This window comes from Cynocephalus volans, chromosome 3 (assembly GCF_027409185.1).
Source record: "Cynocephalus volans isolate mCynVol1 chromosome 3, mCynVol1.pri, whole genome shotgun sequence".
Classification (NCBI taxonomy): Eukaryota; Metazoa; Chordata; class Mammalia; order Dermoptera; family Cynocephalidae; genus Cynocephalus; species Cynocephalus volans.
In genome coordinates, this window is record NC_084462.1 from 111353544 (window position 1) to 111375836 (window position 22293).

The following is a 22293-nucleotide window of genomic DNA, read 5'->3' on the forward strand; positions in this document are numbered from 1 at the left end:
CTGCTCTCCGCTTCTCTACCACATTGCCAGGCTGCACATTTTCCAAATCTTTACACTCTGCTTCCCTTAAATTCTGGCTTTACCTCATGCCTTTGCCACCATAACTCGGACTTGGCTGTTAGAAGTAGCCATGCAGCGTCCTTAATGCTTTGCTGCTTAGAAATTTCTTTGGCCAAATGCTCTGGTTCACAACTCTTAAGTTCAAACTTCCACAAAGTCCAAGGGCATGGACACAATGCAGCTAAGTTCCTTGCTATGGTGTAGCAAGGGTTATCTTTTGTCCAATTCCCAAAAAGTTCCTCATTTCCATCTGAGACCTCATCATCCACATGGCCTTTACCGTCCACATTTCTATCAGCATTCTGTTTGCCACCACATAAGTTTCTAAGACATTCCAAACTTTCCCTCATCTTTTTCTCTTCTTCTAAGTCCTCCAAATTCCTCCAACTTTTGGCCATTACCCAGTACCAACGCTGCATCCACATTTTCAGGTATCTGTTTAGCAACACCCCACTCCTTCGTACCAATTTTCTGTTTTAGTCCATTTTGTGTTGCTTTAACAGAAATACTTGAGACTGGGTTTATTTGGCTTATGATTCTGGGACAGCTGCATCTGGCATGGGCCTCAGGCTGCTTCTACTCATGGGAGGAAGTGGCAGCCGGCGGGTAAAAGCAGATCACATGCTGAGAGGAGTCAAGAGAGAGGACGTGCCAGGGTCCTATATATTGCAAGCTCTCGTAGGAACTAATAGAGGGAGAACTCACTCACTACTTCTCCTCCCCAGGGAGAGCATTAATCCATTCATGAGGGATCCACCCCCATGACTCAATTAGTTTCCAACACCGCACATTGGAGATCAAATTTCCACATGAGTTTTGGAGGGGACAACACATCCAGACTCCATCATCCAGTTTTAGGTATTCTATTATAAGCAACAGAAACAGACTAATATAGTATGGTTCATGTCCTTTCCTGTTAGACTAAAGAATGATCTTTATTGCTTTGTTCTCCAACTGTGCCTCTTCCCAGGTTCCTGCGATCTGGAGAGGAGGAGAACTGCCTGGATACTCTGCTAGGGATTCTTCATACTTTGGACAGAAATCACTAGGGCATCCGTGGTATGATACCAACCCTGATGACACTTTTGGTTCTCTCCAGTCTAAACTAAATCATGAATTCATAGCAAGCCAAAACACTCACCCACTTTTTTCCTATAGCATCTAATAGCACTTATCAGAATGTAGGTCAGTGGGGGTTTTGTCTAGTTTAGATTAAGTTTACTGTAGCAGCAATCATTGACAATAAGTATGATATTAATAGTTATTGTTAGTGATAATAATATTAATAATAGCTATGATCGTTTCCGTTCTTTGAGCACCTACTATGCTCCATGGCCTAAATCAGTTGCTGTTCAAATAGTATTTGCCAAAATAATCTTAACATTTTTCTCAGCTTGACCAAACTTTAGACAGGCTTTATCCTGCCTCTTGGCCTCTGACCTCGCTCCTCATAGAGCGCTTACTTTAGAAAACTTGTAATTGTAAATTTTTTCTCTATTCCTTTGAGATGTAAATATTTTTTAAAAACTTCCTGTCAGTTTTACAATCCAGGATAGTTTTCCTCAAGGTCCTGGGAGCCATCCCTTTGAAATGTGAATTTCAAATAAAATAGAGCCCTTATCTCCCAGTTTCTGTAGGATGGTAGAAGCTTAACTCTGGTGGGTGCTTTGCTCCAAATTGTAAAATTACCTCCTGTCATGAAGATAACAAGACAGTTTCCTTTTTCCTTTGGGTAAAGTCAATTAGCAAACACAGATGACCTGTGATACCCACACCCCAGCAGTTAAAACTCTCCAGACCTTTGCTCTGGGAAGTTGATCTAAGTCTCTCTCCTCCATTGCACGAGTCTTGAATTAAGTCTTTCTTGTCTGTTTAGCTTTGTCCCACACAATTTTTAATAGTATTGCTACTGGATGGCAATTCCAGGTTCTTGGTCAAACTGAGAAGGAGAACCTTTCATGGAACTGAGCAAAGTCCACAATGTGATGAGTGTGAAAAGGAAGAGGGACAGACAGACTGAGCATTCAAACTACTGGGCTTTATTGTAAAGTGAAAGTACACACAGAAAGGTGCACAGGCATACCCAGGAGTGATGAGTGCTCCTGGATTCTTTGGGGAGAGGGGGTTTTTTATATGCTGTTCTGGGATGGGAGTGTTTCTCTATCCTAACTAAGAGGAGGAATATTTGTCCATGGGGGAGGATCTAGGGTAATTAAGGCCTAACAGACTGATGCAAGGTTGTGTCAGCTTCCTGTCATGCATCCCTCAGTTTGTGAAGTTTTTGATCATGCACAGTGGGGTCACTTTTCCCTTAACTTTGTCCTTTCTGTTCTATCATCATGGGTGGAAGGTTGTATAGCAGTCATCTGCAGTTTTGTTTCTTTCAGTGCACTGGCACTGTGGTTTTTGCAAACTGCAGAGTTCCAGGTGTAGCACACTGATTGTACAGTGGTTAAGTTGTCATCAGCTTATTATGGGTTCATTAACTGCAAAACAAGGAGGTGACTAGTGCCAATCCAGTCTGAATATTTATGAGCAGCCTCCCTGGGGCATGTCCCTATTCTGTCCTGCCTCACTATCTCTAATCTTTAACATATCACTGACAGGCCATTTTATAGGTGAGAAAACTGAGATTCAGAGTGGTTAACTGACTTCTCAGGGTCAAGTAAAATGCAGACTTGAATCCAGGTCAGTATGACTCCAGTGCAGCATGCTTCCCAATACATTTCACTGACTTGGGCCTGGCACTCATTTACATCATGACACATTAGAGCTGTTAAATCTTTATTTCTCTGGGCTCATAACAGTGGCTGCAATAAACATAGCTGCCAATACAGTACATATATCACCATAATATTTGTCTCAGAGCCTGGGTATGTATCGTTTCTTAAATTTAGTTATTGATTCTATACTCTATTAATCCTTGTATATTCCTAAAATTCCTGAACCATTATTTTAAAAATGTCAATATCCTAAAAAGGAAGTAACATGGCATAACTGAACTCCTGATCTTTCTCACCAAATATCTTCTATTCACATCACAATTGATGTCAAATCCATCCATTTGTTCAGACCAAAACTGTTGGAATCACCTCTGACTCTTTTCTGTTTCTCACCGTCCACTTATAATCTATTAGAAAATCCTGTTGTCTTTATCTTCAAAACATATCCAGAACATGGCTATTTCTCTCCATTCCCATTGCTACAGCCTTTGTCTGGGCCACCAATATCTCCCACCTGGATTACTGCAATAATCCTAACTGGTGTTCTTGACTCCATTCCTCTACCTCTTCAGTCTCTTCCCAGCATAAAGAGTGATCCTATTAAAAAGTATGTCAGGTCGCATCACTCCCCTGCTCTTAAACCTCCAGCGTCTTCCCACCTCACTCAGTGTAAGAATTGAAGTTTTTGCAGTGGTTGCAACTCTACATGATCTGGCCCTTTGTTACCTTTTATTTGATCTCATTTTCCTCTACTCTTCCTTACTCACTTTGTTTTGGCTACACTGGCCTGTTCGCTGTTCCTAAAATAGGCTGATATGCTCCCACCTTAAGGCCTTTGCATTTGCTGTTTCTTTAGCCTGTACTGCTCTTCTCTACCATTGGCAAACTCACATCCTTCAAGCAACAACTAGCTCAGTGCTCATCTTCTTAACTAAAGGAAGCCTTCTCTGAAGTCTTCTCTGGCCATCTGCCTCGCTATACCCAGTGTAATCCAGATCCCCTTCTGTTCTAATATTTTCCCAATAGTACCTATCATCTTCTAACACTATGTAATTTTAAAATTATCATTGCTATTCATTGTATATTTGTCTCCATTAGCATGTAAGCTCCATAAGGACAGGAATTTTGCCTGTTTCATTCATTGATCCTTAGCATCTATATCAGTGCCTGGTTCATGATAAATATTATGGACTGAATTGTGTTCCTCTCCCCCCCCCCCCAAATTCATGTGTTGAAGCCCAAACTCCCAGTACCTCAGAATGTGACCATATTTGGAGATAAGGCCTTTAAAAAGGTGATTAAAACCATTAGGATGGGCTCTAATCCAATCTGACTGGTGTCCTTGTAAGATGATTAGGACATAAAGAGAGATACCAGGGGATGCGCTCACAGGGAGACAACTAAGTGAAGAGGCAGCCAAAAGAAGGTCACCTGCGAAAAAAGGGAGAGGTATCAGAAAAAACCAACCCTGTCAGACCTTGATCTTCCAGCCTCCAGAACTGTGAGAAAAGTAACTTCTATTGCTTAAGCCACCCAGTCTATTGTACTTCATTATGGCAGTCTTAGAAAACTAAGACAGTAGGCACTCAATAAATAAAAATAAATTAATATCTTCTGAATCACAAATTCTTTAAACAGTGTGATTCTGTGTTTCTAAAAATTTGACAAATTACCAAGAAGCCCAAGAGGCAACAATGCCCAAATAAGTGATTTCAGAATATAGAATGGTTCACCCACCTACCATTTGTATTTGAAATAATTCTCTTGCCTTTACACAGACAGACACCACAGCATCAATTCTAATAATCACTTTTGGAGGACCAAAAATATTTGAATGATTAGACCTACAAAGACAGCTCGCAAATGAATGAATTCTCCTAGGTGTAAGAACTGGCTACTCTGAACTACAGAAAAATATTATATGAGAAGATGATCTGATTCAGAGTGCTTTGAAATCCTCTAAGAAAAGCTTTCCTCCACAAGAACAACTCTTTTTTTTTCTCCCTCTGCAAACTTTGTTTTAGCAAGTTTTATTCAGACTATCCGAACCAAAGCACAGTTGTGACTTGATTGATACTTACTTCCAAGTGGAAACCACTGCAAAGTTTTTTTTTTTTTTTTTGCATTGATTAGTTAGTGTCTTCCAGCTGCCTGAAAATCCACAATGAATTCACAATGCATTAGGGATCACATGAGGGGGTTATTTATGGGTGAGGAACAGCCTTATCTCCACCTCTATTGTGCTATGTACATGCCAAAAGATCCGAGACTTATTACAGGACCTTTCTTGGGCATTCTTTCCACCCAGGGTGAGGACTGCTTTTGAAGCCTTAAGTTAGCTTATCTGTAATTTATTATTATTTTTTTACAGAGGAAGCATTCATTTGCTTTCTTATAAATAAGAGTTTTCACTTATCCATCACCATGTCTTGCCATAAATACAAACAGAACTGCCTGTGGACCTAAGCTACAGCTTTGTCACCAGCTTTAGTGGGTTACCTTATGCTCATCACTGAAGTGTGAACATAATCAGTCCCTTATCTGGCTCTCCCACTTAAATAAATAAATCATCAAACTGCTAAAAGTAAATAAGAGCCACACCTTATTCAAAATGTTATCTGCATCTGCGGAGGAAGAATACAAAGGAATCAGCTCTGTTGTGGAGTTGTTCCGTGGTTTTAAAAATGACAGAGCCTTGTGCCTGAGGAGACCACGCAGTGCAGAACCAAGACCCCCAGCATCATATTGAAATTTACAAAATATGAAGTAAATGGTGAATGCCTGGGCAACAGTTCTAGGTTTTATCATGGGTATAGGATTTTTAATGAACAAGCAAGTTTAGGTGACTCTAAATGCAGAAAAAAAAAACAAAAAAATTAAGCTGCATTAAACAGAATATCTGTTCTCTGAAAGAAGTTATTCTATTTTCCCCAAGCCCACATATGCAGCCAGTCTATGAGAGCTATAGAGTAATCAATAATCAAAGGCAGAAGTGCTTTCAGTGCTGAAAGTTTCAGAAATAACGAGAGAGAGTGAGGATGGATGGAAGAAAATAAAAGGGAAAATAGAGGGGCCAATTCTATTTTAAAATAGTTCTCAAATGCTGCCTTACCTCATGCAGGCTGACTGCCATGTCAAAGGGAAAGATGGAAGAAAAATAACAATAACAACAAACACACACACACAAATTTCTTTTGATTACATTTTCTAAAACATACAGCTTTTCAACTACCTTCTCTTTGAAATAGCTGTAGTAATGTATTTCTGAGTATACACAAGCAATCTAGCGCATGCATTTTAGCTGTTCTGTGTCTTTTATTTCTGCCGGACTTGGGGCTCCACAGGTATCCCTCTAGGTTAATATCTCACTGTCAAGGATGGTGCCCCATAGGGAAGTTCGCCCATTTCTTTCAGGAGTTCTTTCAGATCCTACCACTCACCGTCAAAAATTCTGGCATCTTCTATTGGTTTTTTATTCCCTTTTATGTATCTTCTTTTCATTGTTTTTATTTTTTTTCCTTCTTTATATGTTTTCCCTCTCTTTCCTCCTGCTGTTCTTATTATCTCTAGTCCCACAGGTTCTCAGCTGTAGTCTTCTTTGTTTTCTATGTTTGACTGGTAGCTTCTTTGACTCCACAGTATCTCTAGAATTCTCTTTCAGCATCTGCTTCCCCTCTAATCAGTGCCTTTCTTGTTTAAAGCCACGGTGGTCTTTGGTTTGTCCTGTGGGCTACTTGCCTTATTGTGACAAGAACGATGAATTGTCTTCTGCTTTTCTAGGAGACCTAAAGTGCTGCCATCCATCAACCTGGAGGTGATTTTATATATTTAGGATGTCAGGGGCTAGAATGGTACTAAATAAAGAGTACATGACTGAAAAGTCCCAGTGAGATTGCTCTTATTCTCTGTGGAGCCCTGAACCCTTGCTAGTAGATTCTGCCAATAGAAAATTAGGGTTTTAATTAACTTTACTGTCATTAACATATACTCTCAAGCATTCATGGGGAATGTGAAATCTGCCAATGTTTTTCAGAGTACCAAAGAGAAATGTGTGTGTGTGTGTGTGTGTGCGTGTGGGTAAGTGCGTGTATATATGTGTATGTATCTCTATATAAGAAATATATATGCATATGTGCACATGTATATATATGATATCTGCTTTTACATAAGCTAATTGAGCTTTCATTCATATGTCTGTGTGTAATTGATATGACTGAGAATTCTCTACACAGAAACATGTAATATAAACTGACTTTATTCTCAAAAGTATACAATACTGTTCTGGTCTTTTAACAACTAAGTTGCTGAGATGAGATATTTTATTTATTTGGTCAATTCCCAATTAAATACTCATCTAGTTCAATGATTCCTGTAACATACTTTAGTTTTGAATATCTCAGCCTTTCTCAGTAAGTATTCAGTCAAATTAAATCATAATCACTTATCAGCCAATGATCACAGCCATGACTTTTCTCTTCTGAATTTCTTCTCTGACCCTAAAACTCTCAAGGGGACGTTCTCACTCTCATCCCACCAGAAGCAAGAGCAGCGCAGCAGGGAAGGAAGACTCTGCTTGCTTGACTCAGTGGTGTTGAAGAGGCGTCTCAGTCTCGGTCTGGTTTCATTTCCTATCTCTCACCTTTCAAAGGTTAGCCATGGTCCTTCCTTGTCTTTGTGTGTACATCTTATGACACACAAAAAAATACCCAGTAAATCAAATGTGTGACTTCTTCCTCTTTACTAGCCTCCTCTCTGCAAATTCTGAGAGGCAAGAGGTAACTGGGATAGGCATCTCCTTCTATCCTCTTTTTGGGCACAGTACTCCAGGCTTCATCTTATGCTCTGGTCATCTGGAGTACTCTTGTGAACCTCCAGGCTTCAGACAAGAGACACTATCTCTATGTGCAAGTATTCCGAACTCCAAGGATACATGCCCAGAGCCTAGTATGAAATGAAAATGCAGGACCTCTTGTTCAAAAATTATTAAGAACTTCAGGATGACTACCACGGAATATTAAGCCATACTTTTTATGAGTGCAGGGCCCTGTGTGATTGCACAGGAAGCACACTCGTGATGCTGGCCCCATCAGCGCCCCATGTTCTGCATTATCTAGGAGCTCCTCCAAGTACTTGTTCTAAGAACAGTCCTTCACACACTCTTCTAGCCTTTCTGTTATATCTCCTCAGTGACAAACTGGTTCATCCTCTCTGAACCTTGGACTTCATCTGAGAATCTCAAATCATTAACTAAGCTTTCTTTGGCCATGAGTGGAGGGAATTAATAAACCTTGTTTTCAAAAAGGCACAGTCCTTATCTTGTATATATTTGAAATACCTGATTAGATTTTGTTGTTATTGTTTGGTAAGTTAGTTTCTTTCCATACTCCCTGGCTACCATCACAGTCTCAGGGATGACGGAGAGGCACATGTCATCTCAATAAGCTGTATCCTGGCCATATAGTCAAAGGAAAAGGAAGGAGGGGCAGACCACCTTTTCTAGTCCAATGGTTATGAGACAAAAATGTATATATAGAGAAAAGAGAGAATAGTAATAAGTATGTTCTGATCTCCCCTTTCTTGGTTTGCTTTGGAAAAAGTAAATAGAGCCTCTTTCCCTACTCCCTATCTGGGACTTAGGAAGATGACTTCTGTGTAGGGCAGCTCCCCCAACCTAATATAGTAAAGAGGGAAGAGCACTGAGGTAAGAGGGAGAGATTGTCCAGTTTGCACACCTGTGTCAAATGTGACTTCTAGGTGTTGTGAACTTTAAAAGCCAGAGGACTGTCTTTGGGCCAAATATGATGGATGTGTGGAGGAAGTGGTAAGATGATCCTGCAGCAGAGGCTGTGAGGTGGACAGGCTAGGCTTTGCACCAGATGGAGGACATGGAAGAGACTCAGAGGAGTTTGTAGCAGCCACAAGATAATAAAAAATGCCAAGTCAGCATGGTGGGGCCATTAAGCCCTGATCAAGCCAAGGTCAACAAGAGTTGATTATCCTCAGACATCAGTAGTAGATAACAACAGTGTCCCATGTGCTAGATGAGGTCACTACCTCCCAGTGAACACTGGCCAACACCACATCCAAGGACCAGCACCAGGCCAGGCGGTCAACTTCTCCTACTTCTACAAGGTCACATAGGCCTCTTTCCCATGAACCAAGATGCTATTGTTAGAGAGAAAAGGGGGACAGTATCTCAGATGCTCACTGAGCATTTTGTCTAAAGAATCTGAATTATTAAAAAGAGTTTAATTAGAGTAGCCCTGATAGGCAGTTAAACTTTAAATAGGGCAAATGCTAAAATGAGCAGAAGCTTGTTTAAACCAGCATAGAAGGAGATATTGCTACTTAGCCTCAGTGCAAGGTGCATGTGAGTAAAGAACCAAGCAACTGACAAATTGAGACATGAGAGTATTTTAAGCAGAGAAAAGAACAAGTGCAAGTGACCCTGAGCTGGAGGAAATGACTGAAATGGTTGGGAAACAGCAAGGAGGCCCTGGTGACTAGAGTGGGCTGAAGGGACGAAGTGACTAATAGGAGATAAAATTAGAAAAATGATGGGAGAATCAGATCCTGAGAAGCCTTGTGGGCCATATGAGGACATCAGCTTTTATTCTGAGTGAGAAGGAGGAACATTAGATGGTTGGCCCATAGGAGTGACATGACCTTACTTTAGATGGTAGGAGTTGAGTAATGAAAGAAGCAAAGAGATTGTTTAGGAAGATACTGCAATAATCTAAATAAGAGATAGTGGTGCCTGGAACCAGGGTGGTTATGGTAGAGAAATGAGAACTTCAATTCAGGGCATTTTAAGCTTGAGATGCTGACTGTGCATTCAGGTAGTGACACAAATCTGGGATTCAGGGAAGAAGTCTGGAAATCTTCAGTTTGCAGATGGTATTTGAAGCCATAAAACTTGATGAGGTCATCAAGGGAGCGAATATAAAGAGCAAGAAAGCAGACATCTAAGGATTGAGCCCTGGAGCAATTCTCTATTTAGAGGCCAGGGAAATGAAGAAGAAACAAAGAAAAAGGCACATGAAAGGTGTCCAAGGAACTGGAAAGAAAGACAGGCGGAGTGCTGATGTCTTAGAAACCAAGTAAAGAAAACTTTTCAAAGAGGAAAGAGATAGTATGATGATGATAGGTCTACTAAGGTGAAGACTAAGAACTCATGATATTTAGCAACATAGAGGCCATTGGTGAACTGAAGCAAAATTGGCATTGGGACAGTTATGGGGGTGACTGACTGGAGGGGATTCAAGAGGAAATGGGGGATGAGAATTGGAAATGGTATTTTGAACTACTGGAAAGATATTTTGCTGTAAAGAGGAGTAAGGAAATGAGGCAATAACTAGTTAGATATGTGGAGTCAAGAAATGTTTTATTTCCAAGATCAGAGAAATGATAGCATATTTTTATGTTGATGAGAATGATTCAGTGGAGAGGGAAGATTTTATGACACAGGAGAGAGAAAAGAATTGCTGGAGAAGGCAAGAAGAGATGGTATACACGGTACAGGTAGAGGAGTTAGCTACAAAACCATGCCCAGACAATTCATCTGTATAACAGAGAGAAGGCAAGTCCTCACATGTTCACAATTTTCCAATATCCCATAAATTTTTCCAAAATTCCATAACAGGGATTGCAAATATTCTCATTTTTGTTATCAAGGCAAAGAAATTTATACGTAGTGATTTTCAAAGGCCAAGGAGGACATTTAGCATAGTGGCTAAGAGCACAGACTAAGTCAAAGGGAAGAGTCCAGCTCTGCTATTCTAAGCTCGTTTCTTGATCTTCAGAAAGTCATTGTGAGAATCAAGTGAGATGTTGAGAGAGACGAACAGAGCATGGAGAGCCTGGTTGCAGTTGCTGAGCACTGTCTGTGTCCTCTCTTCCTTGGCACAGTGCTTTATTGTGTTTCTCAGCCAAGCTGCTGATAGGTAGGGCCTTGTAACTGAGTTCTGTCCACATGAATATGAGCAGAATGATAAACATCAGTTCCAGGCCTGGCTGTTCAAAGCTCAGTCACATATTTCTCCCTTCTGTTTCCCTCATTACTCTGCCAGGTGAAGACTGGCGATGCATTGGAGGATTTTAAAGCCTTAGAATATGGCTGAGCCACCAGTTGGAAAGAGGGTGACTTGATGTGAGCAAGAAATAAACTTTTATTACCTTAATATACTAAGATTCTTGGCTTATCCATTAGAAGTGCAAGAAGTAAGTCCTCTAACTAATCCAGCAAGTTCTTAATAAATGTTCAATATCACTATTAATGCAGTTAGCCCAGACCACACATTAATTGATGATGGGGGTCTGCAAACATCCCAGGTTTTTAATTCTTAGTTTAGTACTCTTCTATACTATGTACTAGATGATCTATTTTTTGTCCACTGTACATAAGAAGCCATATCCCTTTCAGAGCATAAACTCTAATGTGTTAGAAAAGAGATCTTGTCAGAAATTCAATCTATAAGCCATCTTAAGCAGCAAATGTTGTTGCTTTGACTCTCCCCTTTTAAGTTTAAATGTAACCAAAAAAAAAAAAATTGAGGTTATGATCACTAAATAAATCAGATTATAAGTATCTGATCTACTGATGCAGAATATATGATACTCTGAGGTTGATATAATAACTAGGCCACAAGTGAAAACATTGTCAGCTGCCATCTCTAAATCTTATGTGAACAGACAGTCATTGTCAGCTGCCATCTCTAAATCTTATGTGAACAGACAGTGGTTGACATTTTTCAATAGCCATATGATAATTGCTATCTTTGAATTTGCTTAATTTCTCCAATTCAAAAAGAATCCAATTTTCTTTCTTATACCTTTCTGCTTATTAATTGGAACATAACATTAGGAAAAACTCTTTAATATTCAAGAAGCATATTTCAAATAGCATCATGTCATGAATATTCCCCATTGTAAAGTCATACTTCTGCTTTGACCTTGTTGTCATTGTTTTGTTACATAAATTATTCAGTCTGGTATGTCTTATAGATTAAATACCGTGGAAACAAATTAAAAAGAATCCCAGTGGCTTAGAAATGTCAAGTAAGTCTTCTTTTCTCTGAATACCTCTTGTAAAATGGGATAGTAAAAAATAACCCCACAAAATAGGCAAGATGATTTGTTAAAAGATCAAATTGCCAAGTGAAAAAGATAAGATTTCTGTCCATTAAAAAAAAAAAAATCTTAACAACTCACTTCTCATCCAGTGAGAATTCAGAAGCATTTGCAACTTGCCCATTGATATGAAGAGGAGAGAAAGCAATACTCTTTCTCCTGCCTCTAATACCACAGGATTTTCATCATTATGATATGCAGGCTGGAAGAAGACACATTTTCTCCAAAAAGAAGACTGCTCAAGACTTTCTTTTCCCATAGAAGAGAGTTGCCAGGAAGACAAGAGTTTCTGAGCAGAGCTTTCCAACAATAGAATGGGTGGCTATTTTATGAATCCTGGACACTGGAAGTTTTCACCCAGAAGCTAGATGATCAATTATGGCAGAAGGTGTAAAGGGGTTCCTTAATTGAATTGAAGGCTCATTCACTCAGTCTTTCAAAGAAAAACCTCTGGTAAGCAACTGATCTGAAGATACTGAGAGTACAAACATAAAAAGATAATATCCCTTGGGAAGCGACTAACACTCCCATATTTTCCCTGTGCCAGGAGCTGTTCTTACTTTATAGGTATTAACCCATTTAATTCTCACAACAACCCTATAAAGGTGGTCTTATTATTAGGTTTATTTTATAAATGATGAAACTGAGCCCCAGAGAGATTAAGAAATTTGCCCAATTCACATATGTAGCAAATGAGAAGGGGCTTGAATACAGGCAGCTTGATTCCAGAATTTGTTCTCCTGCCTCCTCTGTCCTTAACGCTTTGAGGCCCAGCAGTCTAGTGGGGTGACCCACCAAGAAAGCCATGATTACACTTTGATAAGGGCAAGAGTAGAGGCATGCACAAAGTATAGGGACACATCCATCTAGCAGAAATTTCCAGGCTGCTTTTCATTCTGTATGTCTGATTTTACGGATAACACAAAAATAATTGATTTTTGACTTATGCAGTTTTTTTTCAGACTTAATGAGCTAACACTGTTCTTGGATAGAGTAGACCCCAAATAGAGCCTTTCCACATGTGAAGAAGGGTATTGAGACTTCTCACCTTATAACACCAACCCAGTATTTTGCAAAAGCATGTTATGGTGCAAAAGTTTGCTATGAACACTTACTATTGTCAGTCAAGCCAGATCTCTTCCCTAAGGAGAAACAGACTCATTAGGTCATGACCTTAGGATTAAATAATGATGATGATGATAATAATAATAATAATAATAATAATAATAAAATAGTTAATTTCAGCTTTGGGGGGTCACCCTCACATTTGAAATGAATTGACTTTAGGACCATTATGATCAGTCATATGGTAAATATCCTATCACGTGCTCAAACTGATTCTCCTAAAATCCAGTTGACTCTGAGGTCATTTATAACCTCAGCTTGCCTTCAAAAGGGAAAACCTGCAAAGCCTATACAATAAGTGCAGTTTCAGTAACTATTTCTAATATGTTTATGACCCTCCATTCTCTTTTGCAAGCCCTATAGACTGTGATAAAGATTGATATGCATTATTCAATTCTTCCAGAAGTTGGCTCCTTCTTAAAAATGGCTGCAGGTAGTTCTGACTTAGAGATATAGGCAACAAGTTTGTTGGGCTTTTTGCTTCACAAATAAACCTCTCCATTTAAGAATAATAATTACCATGGTAACCCTAAGAGCTTAAGAATCGTTCAAGCATGCAGTTTCTAGGGAAGAAAAAAAAAATCTCAGCATTTCAGAAGCTTGTTTAACCCTTCAAGATTCAGTGTCCATTTCTACTGCAGAGTTGATTTGGTTTAACCTTTTTGTCAAAATATGTAAGAAATCTTTTCACTGGAGGCATCAGGAAGAGATGGAAATGAACAGAATAAGAAATGATATGTTTAATAGTAATCTAATCTCTCTTAAAGAAGTGCATGCCAGATATGGCATTTGAAATAGCATTTGGCTCAGACACAGGCAGTGCTGTCTTGCATATCTCGGAGATGAGGGTGTGAACAGTGAGCAGTGCTGTCATTATGCAGCCAGGGCGGATGTTGTACTGTGAGCCATTCATATTCTCCTCTTTTTCCTTGTGTAGCATAAAACTCAGATGCGGTAGGAAATGAACAATCTTTATAGCATAATTTTGGCTGTGACTGTACCTCAGAAGTCTGAGGCTGCACCAAGTGTCATGACTTTTCTGTCTGCCATTTCTTCTTACCTCACTCTGCCTAATGGCATTTTGCCTGCAGTGCCAAATTTGAGAGCCAAACGAAAGCCTGAGATGTTTGCTGCACGTGCCGTTTAACAGGAGCAAATACGTATCTCCTAGAAAAAGTACAATTTATACTGAACAAACACTGAATCGGACTTGCACAACCATATTAGAATAATGAACTCTTAGGTTATCTAATAAACAGATTTGCACAAAATCTTAAAAAATACAGGATATTCTTCTAGCATTGCTTATTAGTGATTAGAAGAAGGAATTGTCATTTTGAATCACTCTTTGGTAACAACTGCATTCTGTCACTGCATTCAAAAAATCAGTTAGAGTGATATCAGAGAAAGAAATGGAAAATTATACTCTCCACGTACAAGTGCATTTATCTTGCCTCCACGTAAACCAGAGTTTGATTCATGAGCCTCCTTGGATAGTATCTTAGAATATATAATTTATTTATTTATTTTATTCCATTGTTTTCAGTTTCATTTTATAATTTAAATTGTATTGTCTGTGAACTGTATAGTTCATCTGGTGAATTTATGTCAGTAAGATCACTTCTTTTTGTGGGTCTATTTAAAATTTTAATAAAAAGTTTCACCACTAGGCAAGGCAGCAGTACTTTGAGAGAATTATTTAGTCCATATTCTTCAGGTTGACGAAGTCGAGAAAGGGAAGGTAAAAAATGGAGGGATCTGATTTACGTTCCGTATTCTAACAAAATTTGGTGATGATGGCGATGATGATGAATGTTATTATTGCTACTATTTCTGAGCATTTTCTTCTCTAGTTATCCTCTCCAGAAGAAAGGAAAAAGAAAACCTATTAAGGAGAATAGCCAGGCAATTTCCCCCCACAACCCCTTTGTCTTCCCATCAAATCTTCTTGTTCACACAGGGCAATGATCCTTTGAAAATAATAGTTTGTGGCCTTGGTAACTGAAGGCAATGAGCATTGCCGGATCTCATGATGGGAATGAAATAAACTTCTGTCACTACTTTTTATCTTTTTTTCCCAATTCTTTCACACCTTCAAATCATTCTTCATTTTCCAGCCTTTAGCATTGTGCTTCATTATTTTTTTTTTCCCGAAAGTGTTATGCCAAGGTCTACAGCCATAGGAAAAATTTGCAGTGGACTAAAGTTTCTGGTTTCTTTTTCTTTTTCTTTTTTTTTCAAAATTGCTTTAGGTGAGATTTTTGCCTTACATTGGTGTTTGTATCTAAGAAATTTAAATGGCACTGCAGACATGACTCAAAAGTCCCTTTAGCTGCCGTCCAATCCTTCTTGCCACTTCTTAGCCCTTACCTACCCCCTTCATAGGTTATTTTTCTTTATTCATTAATATTATTATTTTGACTATCTTAAATGTAGTGAACTAAAGAGATTTCATTGTATTAGAAGAGGTTGGACGTATTTTTTTAGGGTTTCCAACAGTGCTCAATTGGAGAAGTACCAAGAAAGGTTGTACTTTCAGGTCTCCTTGTCTTCTCCCCATCATAGTGCCTAAACTTCCAACATTTGAGGTCTATTCTTGGGTATGACAGTATTTTTTACTGCAAAGCTTCCTCTCTTAAAATGCAAATGTCCCAGAGAGACACAGGCATTACGCTAGTTATGTGTAAGAGTCCATGTGCACGGCTGGATCTGAACTTATTTTCTTCCCCTGACATGTAGCTTAAAAGACTATCAAGGATATAGTATTTTATTATTAGAAAAAAATAGGAAGGCTGTTGTGGCTATTTTAGAGCATTGGACGTTTTCAAAGGAAGCTGTCATTAGGTAAAAAGCCTCCACAAGAACAACAGAGAAATTATGGAGACAATGTTTGCAAGCAATGAGAAAAGAAGCCCAGAAAAGAGATATAAGATGGAACTAAAGAAGCCTAACTCCTTATTCTATTATCTAGAGTCATGGGTTACATCAGGATACTATATAAAGCCCCTGGGGATATAAATTTAAACTAAACCTTCTATCCTATGCTTTTTAAACCCTTTCACCTTCACATCACATATCTGAAATGATTTCTAAATTATTGAACCATGATCTATTGGTATGTCTTAGGACACTTATTAAATATATGTAATAACTTCAGCATCACACTGGTATTGGGGTTTCATCAGCTTTTTCTTTTGCCTCCACCTAGTTGGCTTTCTTGAAGTTGGTAGGGACTAGATCATTCCAAAGTTTCCTGCAGCCAAGAGAGTCGATAATCATACTCGGTCCCAGATAATTTAATGCTTTTCCGCTTTTGGCTAATCACTTAGCATTCATCAGTTGTGTGCAGAAGGGATGATGAAGGTGCAGTTGGAGTGAGTGATGCAACATAACCTAGTTCTTTTCGCAATAGTTGGGGACATGCACAACTAGAGAAAAATACATTTAAAAAAGAAAAGGTGGGAAACAGGTTGACGGGCATATGGAAACTACCATACTATCCTTGCAACTTATTTGTAAATCTAAAATTAAATCACATTTTAAAAAAGTTCTTCAAGTATTAGGGAAAAAAGATGGAAAGGAGAAGTAAGAGAAGGAAAGAGAGACCACATATGAAGAGCGAAAAGTGAGGGAGGACAGATGATGTCTAATGAGTTCCCATTCTGTGCCAGGCACTGTGCTGGGCACCTTACATTTTTGGCTCATTTTCTGACACCATGTTTATGAGGTAGATATTATTATTCTTATTTTAAGATGAAGCAAATTAGGATTCTAGAGGATAAAAGTGTATCATGATCACACAGGAAGCAGCCCAGCTAGAACTTGACTCAGTGTGTCTTAGATTTCAAATTCTCTGATGTTTTCCTCTGGTCTACCTTCCTCCTCTTCTTCCTCCCTGTGAACTTCTCTTTTGCCACAAGACTATGTGATAGATATGTATCCAATCAAATCCTCATCCTATTCAGTTGATCTAATTTTTTTGCTTTGGCATGAAATACGCTGTCCTTGTGAAACATCCAGGTCTGTGTTTAACTTTGTAAGGCAATGAGTTCAAGGAAAACCCAGCTGAGGTACCCAACCCTCAGTGCTGTGATAGTTGCATTTTATATCAAATAGTTCTCTAATATTCTCTTTGACAAGTAGAATCCACACTCCTTCATGTTAAATTGTTAATGGCTTCCCTTGTGGTTGGCTGTTCTGATTTCATCATAATTTAGACTCCTCATTTCATGTCAGTGAAAGTGTCTAGAATAACACCACAGCCCTTGGCTAGAAGCCCTTGATGTGTCCAAGAAACAAAGGTGCATGCTCCCACAAGGACAATGCTTTCTTTCTTGCTCTTTCACTCTTTTTCTCTCTCTCTCCCTGGCTGGCTTTTTTTTTTTTTTTTTCTATCTTGTTTTCTCATTATTCAGCCTGTAATGTTTCTATTGTTTCTCAAAACATTTTCCAAGTGAATCAGTAACATATTCACGTTATTTGTTGGCAGATATTCCAAAAGAATGTATCTGATCTCAAAATCTCTAGCTGAAATTGAGTGATGTATTTCATTACAAATTTGTGCATCCTTGTTCTGTAAATGTTAGGTATTTCAGTCTTTGGGAAGAGGGAAAAAATAGCAATAAAATACCTTTTCCGTCAGGTGCTTTCGGCAGTTTTTCTTGTTTTTCTTGTTTGTTTTTTAATGCTTGAAGGATTCTGCTCAGATGATGACCTTATTTCAATTTGAGTATACAAATTCCTACAGTTTTCATAACAAGCATTTATACTTTGGAGTGACCTTCTATAAAATGCAGCACAGGAATGATTCATTCCTCTCAACATTCTCTCAAAGGCTGAAGTTACTTAAAAGGAAAGATTTTATTCTTCAGATGTCCTGGTAACTACTGGAGTTGATGCAGGAAACTAAAAATCTGTTTTTCTAAAACAGACTAACAGTGTTTTTTTCAGACCCAAGATGTGAAAAACTCATCATGCCACACTTTAGACAAAAACAAAACAAAACAAACATAAAATGAAAGTAATAAAATGTTTGCCCTTGCTTATTTCAACCAGTCTATTTGTGATGGTCAGACATCTTTGCCCCCACAAGACCCCTCAGAAATTCATGTACTGGAGTTCTGTGTGATAGCAAACTTAGAAGGGCACAGGACAAAGCCACCATTAATTATTCCTAGAGGTGGGGTGACCATATGGCTGATCCTCCAAACCAGGACATTTTGACTGTGAAACTGAAAGCTATTAATAATAAATACTAGGAAAACAAGTGTAGACAGGAAAACAAGTAATAAGCTGGGATAAACATCTAGGTAAGCTGAGATGTATTGTTATTTTGTTGTCTGTATTAATAATAAGCACTTCTACTCTCAAAAGATCTTCATTTTGGATAACTGATTATATTAATGGTTCTCAAGCTTTTTGGTCTCAAGACCACCTTATTCTATTACCTTATTCTGTCAACTAATTCTATCTGTATTAGTTGTTTCTGTTGCTTATAATATAATACCTGGAACTAGGTGATTTATAAAGAAAACAAAACTGATTGCTTACAGTTTTGGAAGCTAGGAAGTCCAAAGTCCAGGCAACACATTTGGTGAGGGTTTTCTTCAGTGGTGTCTTCACAGCAATGCAGGGGTCTCACATGGTGGAAAATGGCAGAGCAGAGAGAGGAAAACTCTTCATGTGCTTTCCTTTTAAAGCCCTCAGAACCACCATTATTAATCCACTCACTACAGAATGGTCCTGCAATCTAATTACCTCTTCAAGGTCCTACCTTTCAGTTACCTTAATAGGATTTCCAACTCTCAACAGTTAACAATGGGGATTAAGCTTCAGTGATGTTGGGGGACACCTAATCTACAGCAGACCCCAAATAACTTTTGTTTATGTGAGTTATATCTCTCCGTATTTACATGTTATAAATTAAAACTGAGAATTTTTTTTTTGTCTTTTTGTGACTGGTAAGGGGATCGCAACCCTTGGCTTGGTGTCGCCCGAACGGCGCTCAGCCAGTGAGCGCACCAGCCAGCCCTATATAGGATCCGAACCCGCGGCCGGAGCGACGCTGCGCTCCCAAGCGCTGTACTCTCCCGAGTGCGCCACGGGGCTGGCCCAAAACTGAGAATTTTTAAAATACGTATTCATTAGTTCATTTAGAAATAAAAATACACTATGTTTACATAAATAACATATTTTTTTACAGACTCTGTTTTCCAAAATCATTCAGTGAGAAGGATGACATTGTTTTTTTTATTTTTGCAAATCTCTTTAATGACGGGCTTAACAGAGGACAACTGGACTCTCATGTTTGCTTCAAGATTCAATCTGTTGTGATATCACATGTTATGCACCTTCTGGAAAACTCCCTTAAGAAAATGAGAGTGAAAAAAAAGCAAATAACGTCTTAGTATTATCATGAAAACAGTTTTGCCCTTGCAGACTCCTTGACTACACTTTGAGAATTGCTGGGTTATATCATCTCCTTATGTAGAGGTAAGAAGATGCTTCTTCACAGAGCTTCCTATAACTGGCAAAACTCACATGCCTTTTCTTTTTTCTCTGCTTAGAACCCACTCCCGCCTCAGCTTCAGTTGGCCACTTTCTTTATGTCTTTCACGTTTTAACTTTAATGTAGTTTCCTATGGAAAGTCTTCCCTGACTCCTAATGTTATGGAAAGAACTTGGCAAAGAAAACTTCAGACACTCAGCAGGCTGGAGAACCAGGAAGTTTACTATGCTAGTGGGACCCGTGCGAACTCACATTCCAAAATCCTGGGACCCTGATTGCAGGGAGAGTTGTGGTTTTATACTTTTCTTGAGCAGGCAGGCAGGCTTTTCATTGGCTCTGCCTGTCTTCAGGCAGGGTCACACAAACTGGGGCTTAATTAAGCAGTTGTATAGAAGCAGGAAGTGCGGTTAGTGCAACTTTGTAAATTTAGCAGGCAGCTTCTCCAAAACAGGCAGGCCGCAGGGCTAAGAGACTAGGCCAGATTCTTTTACTATTTGTTCTGAAAGAATATTTATTGTGCCTTCTTCATCATTGTACTTACCACAATCTAATGTCATTGTTGATAGAAAGATCCGTCTGCTTCACAGGTTAGAAATCTCAAGATGGTGAGGACTGCATCTGTCCTTCTCAGTGCTGTGCTCCTACCACCAGACTAGTGCCTGACACAGACTAAAAGCTTGATAGATATTTGATGTTCTAATTACTTGTTGAACGAACCAATTAAGTATATACCTAACCATTATATACTTAAAGCCAGAGCATCTGTTTGTGACTGGCTAGAGATGTGGCTACTACTGTCCATGACAGAATAAAACTAAATGTCTGACATAAATCTCATAGTTTAAAGTCTCATTAAACACTGAGAAATAAATCTGATAATAATAGTTACAAAGTAAAGGTAGCCTAAAGACTGAGAAAGTGATAAGACTTGGCTACTCAGGAGCTTTTTATTAATATAAGCAGTTTGATTGTAATACTACTTGTCTTATGTTACATGGTCCTTCAGTATCTCATCCTCAATGAACTCTCTCTCTTCTAATTTTCTGTACTACTGAGTATTTTATATCGCTAGGATCCTTTTCATACTGACCATTTTTCCCCATAAGACTTATATAGGATAGCATCCTGCACATAGTAGGCACTGACAATAGGTGTACATGATCTGGAGGTGTACATTAGTAGAATACTAGAATGCCTCAAGTTTACCTTATTTAAAAAAAAGAAGAAGCAAAAACAACAAAAAAATTTTATGTGGACTACACAAAAGTTTGAAGACAAAAAAAAAAAAAAATCTATTCTTGGAACCTTGCCACGTATCTGAATTGGGATACTGTGTGATGAATGCCTAACCTTTAGCAACTTTGATACCCATGGGTATTCATGAGAGAACAGAGCTCCAACTCCACAGTACATTCTCAGCCTCAGGGTTGAGCCCATCTCATCCTCTTTGAGTTATGGGTCCCTGTTCTTTTACTCAGATTTATGAATTCAGACAGTGTCATAGGAGACAGGTACAGCACATAAATCAAATAACACAGGCACATGAGACAAGCTGCAAAATTATCATTGTCCCTTTCCACACTTCACAATATCAGAGTGAAGATATGTCTAATCGTTTAGGAGCTGGAAACAGTTAACAGGACTAAGTGCCTAGCTTATTACGTGGGTTTCATTTAGGCAAAAGGAAAAGACTGGTTTCACTTATTTCTGCACTCAATGATAAATTTATAACCTAACTACAAATATATACAACATGTAATTTTATTTGTTAGAAAATGGTGTCAGACTAGGCATTCTCCAAAGTTGCTTCTAGTTCTAAAATTCTATAACTCAATGAGATAATATTTTAGACGTTTGATATTTTTATCACAATGACCCTGTTAATGATTTTTAGTTTTTTAATGAGAGCACTAAAAACAATTTTTCTGCATCAAAAATAATAACAGTTAGTATTTCTCAGTGGAGCTCTCAAATATCAGTCAATCTTCAATGTTCAGAGAATATACAGTGGTAAGTGTCAGCAAAGAAACCATTATCTTTATACTAACAGATTTTGAATGGTCAGAATAACTCCATATACGTGCAGCACAGATAACTGATTTTCCAACAAAGATTTGTGCTCCTATCTATGGTTTTAGAGCTGTTGCTGGGAACTAATTTTTCAGATGGTGTTTGCAAATCCAATTTTTCCTTGCATCTATGTGTGACCAGTGGAATTTGGGCACAGAATTCTCAGAACAATTTCTGAAACCACACAACGAAGATAGCAGAGCCTCCTTCAGCTGGGTCCCTGAATGACTGCATGGAACAGAGCTTCCTCCCCATCCTGTCAAAAACCTGCCCCACCCCCGATCACTAATGATTGAACTTTACATGAGCAAGAAATACGCTTCTGTTTTGTAAGCCACTGACATTTTGGAGTTGAGTAGTTATACAGCAGTTATTACTAACGTAGCCAGTATAATTGAGCTCATGTTACTTCTTTCAAAACAAACCACAACAAAAAGCATTATTTCCTTTAAAATTTTAAAGAATGTTTTCTTTTTCCTTCTATGAATCTTGACATAGGCACACATTTGTGAGAAAGAAAAGGATATGTTTAAGTTAAAAAGTGTTAAATTTTGTTTATTGCATGTGCATAGAACTTAATTTTTTAACAGTCTGAAAATTTAATATTGACAGAGAATGAAGTCATGCAGAAATAGTTTTCTACTGCATCCATGATAATTAAAGAAAAAAAAAAAATCC